This window comes from Vicugna pacos, chromosome 9 (assembly GCF_048564905.1).
Source record: "Vicugna pacos chromosome 9, VicPac4, whole genome shotgun sequence".
Lineage (NCBI taxonomy): Eukaryota > Metazoa > Chordata > Mammalia > Artiodactyla > Camelidae > Vicugna > Vicugna pacos.
This window is the reverse complement of record NC_132995.1, coordinates 77,351,922-77,362,109: the sequence shown is the minus strand read 5'-3', so window position 1 is coordinate 77,362,109 and position 10,188 is coordinate 77,351,922. Positions and strand designations below refer to the sequence as shown.

General features: G+C 51.7%; 1 non-coding gene across 1 annotated transcript; it reads right to left on the bottom strand.

Moving 5' to 3' along the window:
• Nucleotides 1–7,441: 7,441 nt before the first annotated feature.
• On the bottom strand, nucleotides 7,442–7,514 carry TRNAI-AAU (transfer RNA isoleucine (anticodon AAU)). Its single transcript has one exon. It is a non-coding gene; the product is annotated as a tRNA-Ile (tRNA).
• Nucleotides 7,515–10,188: the final 2,674 nt, after the last annotated feature.

Genomic DNA, 10,188 nt, shown 5'->3' with positions numbered 1-10,188 from the left:
AAGCAGGACTGCAGAAAGGAGGAATCAGCTCTGCTTTGTCTGAACCTCTGCCGATGGGGCTCTGGCATGTGCGGCAGGACCTAAAGACCTATCAAGTCAGAATCTACATTTTAACAGGATGGTACCCGGGGGGTACAGCTCAGCGGGGGAGGGCATGCTCAGCACTCTTGGGTTCAATCCCCAGCACCTTCATTGAATACATAGACAGATAAACGGATAAATCTAATTCCTCCCCCCGAAGAAACATAACAAGGAAACATAACACGAGGCTATCCGAGCAACTTACAGGCACGTACAGATGTGGGCAGGGTTGTCTTCAGCAACAGCTGGGAAGAGGAGGGTGCTGGCGACCGGAGGCTCTACCACCGCCGGCTTCTGCCTCTGCCGCCAGCCCCTGCGGGCCTAGCGGGGAGGAGTCGGGGTTTTGGTGGTGCCCCCTGCTTGCTTCTGCCGGCGGCCGTGCCACGGGCGTCACCACAGCAGCTCCAGGAAGGGAGGCTGATAGGATCACAGCCAGTTGCACGTCATCCTCACAGGAGGCTGAGGTCGTGAAGGCCCTGCCGCTGCTCTATGACGTGCGCACTGGTGCTCGGCCGCCGGCGGCCTCCGCGAGCCCAGGCAGCTCGACAGAGCCCCTGCACCGTCCAGCCTCCAGGCGGGGCCAGGGGTAGCGGCTCGAGGTCACCCAGCCCGGGCGACTGCTCACTCTGAGCCTTGTCGGGATGCCCCCGGGGAACTGCAAACAGCTTGCTGTGAGGAGCGGCTGGAGTAGTTTCCGGGGAGACCTGCCCAAAGGGATCACCCGGGTGTTAAGGCAAATCGTGTACCTGCTGTAAAGAAACGTGATCTTCACTTTGCCCCTGGAAAACTATGCATAGTAGCCACGTAAAATGTGTGTAAATAAAATAAAATAAAGCAAAACACGTCCCATCTCCTTGCGGGCCGCTCCAGGAACCACACGCTTCGCTTTCATTCCCACCCTTCTGGCTAGAATTCGGTCACTTGGCCACATCTAGGCCCAAGGAGGGCTGGGACACATTTTATTTTACACACAGCTCTTTGAAGTCAAGTCCTGCCTGGATGAAGACCTCTTTGAGATGTATCCCCAAGGGTTTAACTCAACTTCCCCTGCAGGTTAGGCCTGCTGGCTCTGTATCTGGCGTTGGTTGTGGTGAAAGCAGCTGGTCCCCTCCATCTTGCTGAAGATGGTGATTGAGCCCCCTGCCCTCTTCCCCAGGACGCTGTGCAGACTGTGGCAGCATGGTGCCTGCAGCTCCCTAGAGATAAACGACGCCTCAGTACAGTTTGCTCTGAATTTATCAGCACGGTGGGCAGGAAATTCCGTTGAAGGCAATATTTTCATCTCTGCCTGAAAAGGAGCTGGTGCGTATTCAGGCCTGCACCTTCCACTTATCAACTCTCAGCATCTGCTACTCTGGAGGGGGTTCTGTCTTTCAAGCTTCCATTTCCGCAGGTGGAAGAAGACATTGGGAAGTGGGCTGGAGGCCTGGACGGCGGAAGTAGTCACCATAATAGCTCGACTCGCTGCTGGATGAACACTTGGCTGGCTCTGGCTGACTGGCCACAGCAGACCTGGGGACTGAGAATTATCCCCGTTTTAGAGACGAAGAAACAAGTTAGGCAGCCTGCCCAAGGTCACCTAGCCAGCAGGTGACAGGTACGCTACGAAATCAGACAGCGTGCATGTCTGAGCTCATTTGGTCCTCATATAAGACCTCTACGAGAAAGGCATTGCCCCCATCAAAGAGATAAACGAACCGTGACTCAGAGAGGCTAACTTGCCTCTGGTTCCACTTCACAGGGCGCAGACACTAGTCACAGACTCAGGCGTGCCTAAAACCAGAGCTCGGCTCGTCCCCCAAACCCCGCGGCAGGTGTCTGGTGCCCTGTCAGCAGTTCCAAAGGAGGTTTTGCAACGTGTTGACATCCGGTGACATAAATCTGCCCCAAGCTAGGATCCTCCTTCGCTCCTTAGTGTTAGAGAAAGGGTTTGACGTGTCTCTGCATCTGCCCTCAGCGTTCCGACTTGCTTCCTCTGTGAGGCTGCCTGGCGGCGGTGAAAGGGCCAGGCCCCGAGGTGAGGGAATTATTTTCCCTCGCCGGCTGTTCGTGGCGGCGTGGCCGTCCTGGCTCACGGTCGTTTACTTAGAGATGAGAAAGCTCTGTCTGGGTCACGTGACGCAGAGTAAATGTGGTGGAGAGTGACATTCGCCAGGTCCAGAAAGGCGGGTGCACCCGGGCACGGTCACGTCTGCCGGGCCCTCCGGGCAGGTGTGACTTTCCAGCGCGACGTTTCAGACATGACTCTCGCGCGGCTGCCAGCCCAGGCGGCTCCGGTGCCTGCGTCGCCCTGACCTTTGTTTTCACTGGGTCTCTTTCTTCCGCTGCTGGCAGGCCCCTGTACTCCACCGTCTGGGCTGGGGCGAGTCGGGTATTTGTGGTCCGTGGAGAGAAAGAACCCACTTTGACAGGGAAGAAGCTGCTTAGAAGAAAGGAGGAATGAAGGAAGTTAAGGAAACTACAGTTCCCAGCCCTGCGGGCGCCTCTACACGCCCCCTCCCCTCCAGACTTGTATTCTGGTGTCCTGTTTGGCCTTCCTTCCTTCCTTCCTTCCCATTCAGATTTGTTCTAATATCTTACCCAATGTGAGCTCAGTTTGGTGGAGCGAATGTTAACCAAGACATGAACTGCCATTTGAAAGCCTTTATGTGTATTTTATACCTTTGACCCCTTGTAAAGTACTAGAGCTTTTATGAGCCAGCGCAACTCGTGGACAATCGAGCCCAGGAATCTCCTCACCCCCCACAACCACAGTTCAAGCCAGTGGTGCCCGAGAAAGCCTGTGGCTGGAGCAGTAGGAAGGAACTCAGACTCAGCCTGGAAAAGGTAGACACGCTTTGAAATATTGTAATCAGTGATTCTGTTATTTACAGGACAACATTAGCGCAAGGATACACACCAAGTATGGCCTCAGCTCTCCCACCAGCCAGAGCTGAGGACACAGTGAGTAACACGTGTGCTCCGTGGCAGTGAATCAGACCGATGGCATTTGTTTTGGGGGAGTAAGTTAACGCTACTCATGCTAAGCCTTAGCTGCTAAAATCTAATTGTGTGAAATCAAATTAACTTCCTGTGTGTAAACAGAGCCTCGTACCAACAGTTCCACTGCCTGCTCTCTGTCACTGGACCTGAGAAGCTGCAGTCTGGTGGCCAGAGTTCACGCTGCTGGAACCGTCTCACGGGCAGCTCACTTCCCACCGGTGTGCCTTTGCGTCTGCGTCTGTGAAGTGGAGTTAATGAGTGTCGACCTTACAGCACTGCTGTGTGGACCCAGTGAGTCAGCGCGCACGAAGCACTCGGGACAATGTCTAGCACGCTGCGTGCTTGGTGTATTTTAATGGTTTTCATTGATGATGAGATAAAATGTTTCTAAAATATTTGGAAGAGCTGTCTGGAAGCACATGCGCGCGCACACACGCACACTGGAAGGACGAGCCAGCTGGACACAGTGCTGTGGCAGCCAGAGCCCGCGAGTGGCGCTGCCTGAGTAGGACCCTGCTGTGCTTTTCTCTCCTTTCAAAAGCCAGCAAAGACGAGTCGCTGGGGACTTCGCGTCTCACAAGCAGCTTTTCATACATTTATTAATCTGTTTATTTCACTTAGGAAACCAGAGAAACCAGACTTTGTATTATTAAGAAGCCTCTTTGGTTGGTTATGAGTGTTTCTAAGTAGTTCTCTCAACTTGGGTCAGACCCAGTGACCCACCTGGCCAAAAGCCTGATGATCGGTTTCCAAAGACAGCTGCAAGGAACTCTGTCTTGGGCTAATTTATCGGGTCCTCGTAAGGCATGTTCACTATTTTAGTTGCACAGGGGATAAGGGATTGATGGCTGGTACAGCAAAGGGAAAAAATTGTTTTCTCTCTACCCATCTTAGGCTCACTGGCGGAGCCCTGTAAATTAGACAGACGAGACGAGACATTAACGAGAGAAAATCAAGCAGGCGTTGTGTTATTAACAAGTGCATCGCGTGTACCCCCAGAGGCGAGTAACTCAAAGGAGTGGTCAGGACCTGGGCTTACGCAGCATTGTAGCAACCACAACAAACCACAGGGAACTGACAAGACAGAGGAAAAGGACTCTGAGCTTCCAGGGACGGCAAACTGTGGGGAGGCAAAGGAGTGGGGAACAGAAGGCAGGGAAGGGCTGGTTTCAGCCAAGCAAGTTGTGCAGGTCCTCTGGGGCCATCTCTGAGCCGAGAAGGGTCCAGCGTTGTCTCCAGCGATGAACTTCTGTGCTTTCTGGTGGAGAGGAGAGACAGGAAACTTGCAAACGTGTGTCCTGCTTACGGGCAAATGGGGGGAGGGCGGAGAGCGTTTCTTGTATCTGCTGCTTCTCAGTTGCCTTTAGCTCAAAATAACCCTCCCGCCAAAGCAGCACATCTGGGGGAGACGTACTCCGCTCCACTTCGCTGAGCTGGGCAGTGTTTTGTACTTCTTTTTGGTTAGCTTGAAACTTGTACAAAGACTGGTCACTGGGGCTGAACGTGTTCAACCTTGTCTAGTCTACGCAAGCGGGTGAAAAGTCACTTTTGTGATCACAAATAGCTGGTCATCGATTCCTTTAAATAATTTATCTCGGGTATATTGTGTGTACCCTAGTTTTAAAATACCTGATCTCCAAATGCCAAGTCTACAGAACAGATGGCTAAGGGGGCGATCACTCGAGAAGCACAAAGAGACTTTTCTGCCATTTATCAAGGTTAGCTCCTCTGAAACTCACAAAAAAGGAGGCTAACCACGCCGTTCGGGAAATGCATCTGCTGGTTATAGCGAAGCACACTTGCACTTTAAACAGAATGCTCATTTAAAAAGGACTTGCCGACATGGATGGACCTGGAGAGCATCACGCTAAGTGAAGTAAGCCAGGAGGAGAAAGAAAAGTGCCGTACGACATCGCTTCTATGTGGAATCTAAAAAAGGACACAAATGAACTTATCTACAAAATAGAAACAGACTCAGAGACATAGAGAACAAACTTATTGTTGCCCGGGGGAACAGGACGTGGGAAGGGACAGACTGGGAATTCAAACCTGCACCTCCTGGGGAGGGACGGAGGTGGTAGCTGTCCTGACTGTGGTGGTGGCTTCCTGGGTGTGTACGTCCTTCAAAGTTCTCACCGTCCAGGTTTGCACTAAGCCTCTCTGGTTATCCTTCTGTCACTTTGTTAACTAGAGAAGAAGAGAGAGTGAGGGGCGCTTTTGCAAGGTAACACAACCCACGCAGCCTTTCCACGGCACGGTTAACCCTGCGGGTCCCCATCCACACGTAGGCACAAATGACGATTCTGTGTAAAGCGCCGTCTGAGAGCCCGTGAGGCCTCAGCCTGACTTGAAGTTTCAGCTCCACTTACTGCATTGTTAAACTCGAGACAGCCACGGGCCGGGCTTGAACACAGCAGGTTTCACAGCTTTATTATGTCAAACACCAACCCTCCACCACACGCACTTTTTGTTTTAAAGATCCCCTTTGGAATTCAGTTGAACCAGCAAGGAAGGGGGTGAGGACAGGGAAGGTGGGGTGCAGAGTAAGTTAGGGAGACTGCTCAGGCCGGTTCGTTCATTTCTTCAAGGAGCAGTCCAGCTCCCTCCCCGCGCAAGCTGGGCAGTGGGCCAAATGCGCGGTAGATCAGATGTCCTTGGCCCTACCCAGCGAGAGTCCAGTCTGGGCTTTGTCTTCTGTGCTGGCCCTGCCCCGCCTCTCACCAGGTGCGACTGCCGCAGCAGGACAGTCAGAGGACAGGACGGGTCCTCGGAGTCCCAGGGCAGAGGCAGAGCGTGACGCCACATGCAGCCAGCTGTGGTCTCGCCCCGCCTTGCGGTCTCCCCCCTCCCCTCGCGCCCCTCGCCCTGCGTGCCGGCCCTAAAGGACGCGGCTTGCGCTGTTTGCTCACTCTTTAGTCTAAGTGTCCTGATTACAGAAGCAGCACATGCTCACCGTTACATAAAAGTCAAATATTACAGAAATGCATGCCCTTGAAAACACGCCACGCCAGCCCTCAGAACTGCACTGACTGTGTTTGCTTTTAACTCTCCGCAAAAGGCAAAGCTTTGCCGCAGCCCGCTGGTGTGCGCGCTCCCTCCCCTCTGATCTCCGTCCTCCCTTCAGTCTCATTTCCCGCGGGCCTGCACTTCGGGCCTCTGCGCGAGCTGCCCCTTCCGCGCCACGCTCTCCCCGGATGCCGTGTGGCTCCTGTCCGGGTCCGCTCGGGCTGCCAGAGCCAGATGCCACGGACAGGGCGGCTTCACCAGCGGGCCCCGGTTTCTCACGGTGCTGGGGGCAGAAGTGCAGAGCTTGGTTTCTGGGGAGAACTCTCTTCCTGCCTTGCAGTCAACCGCCTCCTGCTCTGTCCCCGCCTGCCTTTCCTCAGTGCTGCCTCATGGCCTCACGTAGCCTCAGTCTCTTCCTTAGAGGCCCCACCTTCAGATGCAGCCGTTCAAGGTGAGGGCCTCACACGTGAGCCTGGGAGGGGGGGCGCAGAGCCCCGGGCCATGGCCGCTTCCTTCTGCTGCTCCTGGTTGCACTCCACCCTCTCAGCGAGGCTCTCTGGCCTCTTCTTAAGAACACTGACTCGTTATCTCTCTCGGCCTGTCGGCCCGCTGGCCTCGCTGGGGCCGCTCGGGGCTGCGGCCGTCTGTCCGCTCCGCCGAGGCGGGAGCAGGCGAGCCGCCTCACCTCGTGGCTGGGCCCCGGGGCTACTGGCCACAGGGCGTCTCTCTTCGTGGGGCGTCTTGTTCTTCTACAGCCTGGGCCAGGCTCCTCACACAGCAGCATGGACGTTTCAAAGGGGCAAGAGCGGAAGCGTCAAGGCTCCTCCGGGCCTGGGCCCCGACGAGCACGTCAGGAAAAGCAGAGCCCAGTGCAAGGGGCTGCGGGCCCAGCGCAGCACGCTTCGCCCGGGTCATCTTGGTGACGGCCCGCCCCTCGGTCCTATCTACAATTACACTCTGCCCTTGCTGGCTTTGACACTTACTACCCTCGGCTAACAAATGACCGATTCTGCCTGAGAAGCGTTTGCGCACAGATGTATCTCCGTCTCCTGGGACAGAGGCTGGAATGGGGGACACTCAATAAAGATTTGTTAAGTAACAAAAAGCCTTCACTTGAAAATGTCTCCCAGAATCCTGCATATGTAATGTATTGTAACTTCAGTCATGCTTTTACTGTTCAAACGCACTTTCCCGTAGAATGGTCCCAGTGCACCTTTCACACGACCTCGTGAGGCAGGCAGGCCCTGGCAGCTTGCCTAGGGACACGCAGCTGACAAGGAGAGAGCTTCTTTTATTTTTGTTTAAATAATTTGCTCTTTCTTTCTGGGGGGGGCGGAGGGGAGGTAATTAGGTTTATTTATTTATTTTTAAATGGAGATTCTGGGGATTGAACCCAGGACCTCGTGCATATTAAGCACACACTCTACCACTGAGCTGCACCCTCCCCTCAGAAAGAGAGCTTCTGACTTCACGTCCCAGGCTCTCTACCCACCACCGTGCAGCCCTGCAGGTGAAACGCACCTCCTGCTTCTTGCATTTCCCTCCCCAGGGCTTCATGCACGGGGAGCTCTGCAGAGTAGATCATTTTGGTTACCCAGCTGACTACAGGCATGCAGCCAAGAGAAGCAACGTTATGTCTCTGAAACCTCCCCCACAGAGGCCAGAACTTAAAGGCCTGGATGATCCAGAGCCATCAAGACACTGAAGGGGAATGGACCAATGGAACAGAATAGAGAGCCCAGAAATGAACCCACAAACCTTTGGTCAACTCATCTTCGACAAAGGAGGCAAGACTATACAATGGAATAAAGACAGTCTCTTCAGCAAATGGTGTTGGGAAAACTGGACAGCAGCATGTAAAACAGTGAAGCTAGAACACTCCCTTACACCATACACAAAGATCAACTCAAGATGGATCAAAGACTTAAACATAAGACAAGATACAATAAACCTCCTAGAGGAAAACATAGGCAAAACATTATCTGACGTACATTTCAAAATTTTTCTCCTAGAAAAAATGAAAGCAAGAATAAACAAATGGGACCTAATGAAACTTACAAGCTTCTGCAGAGCAAAGGAAACCAGAAGTAAAACAAGAAGAAAACCTACGGAATGGGAGAAAATTTTTGCAAGTGAAACCGACAAAGGCTTGATCTCCAAAATATATAAGCAGCTCATATGACTCAATAAGAAAAAAATAAACAACCCAATCCAAAAATGGGCAGAAGACCTAAACAAGCAATTCTCCAAGGAAGACATACAAATGATCAAAAAGCACATGAAAAAATGCTCAATATCACTAATTATCAGAGAAATGCAAATCAAAACTACAATGAGGTATCACCTCACACCAGTCAGAATGGCCGTCATTCAAAAATCCACAAATGACAAATGCTGGAGAGGCTGTGGAGAAAGGGGAACCCTCCTACACTGCTGGTGGGAATGCAGTTTGGTGCAGCCACTATGGAAAACAGTGTGGAGACTCCTCAAAAGACTAGGAATAGTCTTACCATATGACCCAGGAATCCCACTCCTGGGCTTGTATCCAGAAGGAAATCTACTTCAGGATGACACCTGCACCCCAATGTTCATAGCAGCACTATTTACAATAGCCAAAACATGGAAACAGCCTAAATGTCCATCAACAGGTGACTGGATAAAGAAGAGGTGGTATATTTATACAATGGAATACTACTCAGCCATAAAAACCAACAACATAATGCCATTTGCAGCAACATGGGTGCTCCTAGAGAATGTCATTCTAAGTGAAGTAAGCCAGAAAGAGAAAGAAAAATACCATATGAGATCGCTCATATGTGGAATCAAAAGACTCATGGACAGAGAATACAGACTTGTGGTTACCAGGGGGATAGAGGGTGGGAAGGGATAGACTGGGATTTCAAAATTGTAGAATAGATAAACAAGATTACACTGTATAGCACAGGGAAATATACACAAAATGTTATGATAAATCACAGAGAAAAGAATGTGACAATGAGTGTGTATATGTCCATGAATGACTGAAAAATTGTGCTGAACACTGGAATTTGACACAACATTGTAAAATGATTATAAATCAATAAAAAATGTTAAAAAAAAAAAGACACTGAAGGGGAAGGGTGTCGGGACCTGTCTTTGTGGACCCTGCCCTGGACTGCAGGCACTGTTGGTGTCAAGTCAGACTTCAAGTTGTGTTTCTAACCAGTGGTTGCCGGGTTGTCCTGGTCTGGACGGGCCTTGGTCGGAGCCTGTTGGGAGCAGACAGCAGTCTCCGCTCAAGCTTCGAGTGGCAATCCCACCCGGAGAAGGTCCAGGTAACGGGCAAATCATGACGTTACGAGGGAAGGACACTGGACGGAGCAAGTACTCGGCTCTGCACATTCAGGAAAGGCTGGGACGCTTTGCGAGGGTGGAGAGCGAGGCTTTCAGGAAATCCCCTTGAGAGACTGCTTGCAGACTGGCGCAAGTGGCAAGTTAGAGGTGAGAGAGGCCATTTTTAAAGTAGAAAGTTTTATACTTTCTGCCTCATTCTTTCCACTTGTCGCGGTGTTTTTGTTTGCTATTGAACGTCATTCTAAGTAAAGAAAATTTAAAATGTAGACGATTAGCATGAATTTTACCATTCATCTCTATGTTGTGCTATGTCCATTTTAAATGCAGCTGTAAGAGCGTTAGATGTGCATGCAGAGCAGTGAAAAGACACAGTTTGTATATTGCAGCTCAGACATGCACACGATTTGGTTCTTACCAGAACAGTGGAAACGCTGCACAGAACTAGCTCAGCTGCTTCACTTCAGGTGTTGGCGCACGCGTTCTCCCATTGCTCTACCTGTGGTTTGCTGATGAGGAAGCAAAGACTTGCAGGGAAAGGAGACTTTGGGTTGCCACCTTTCCCTTTCTTCCTGCGTCGTCATTTTTGAGGTAAGTGGTTGGCTGATTCAGGGAAGTGACATGGGTCAGGCAGGGTCTAATGTGTTCTTTAGTCAACGGTGGAACAACACTGGCATTTAGAGCACCATCCCTTCTTTCAGTATTCAACTCAGGTTCTGGTTCACAGAGCAAGTCCTCTCCGGTCTGTGAGCGCCCCGCCCCGTTCCTCCCTCCCAGGAGCTGGAGCTC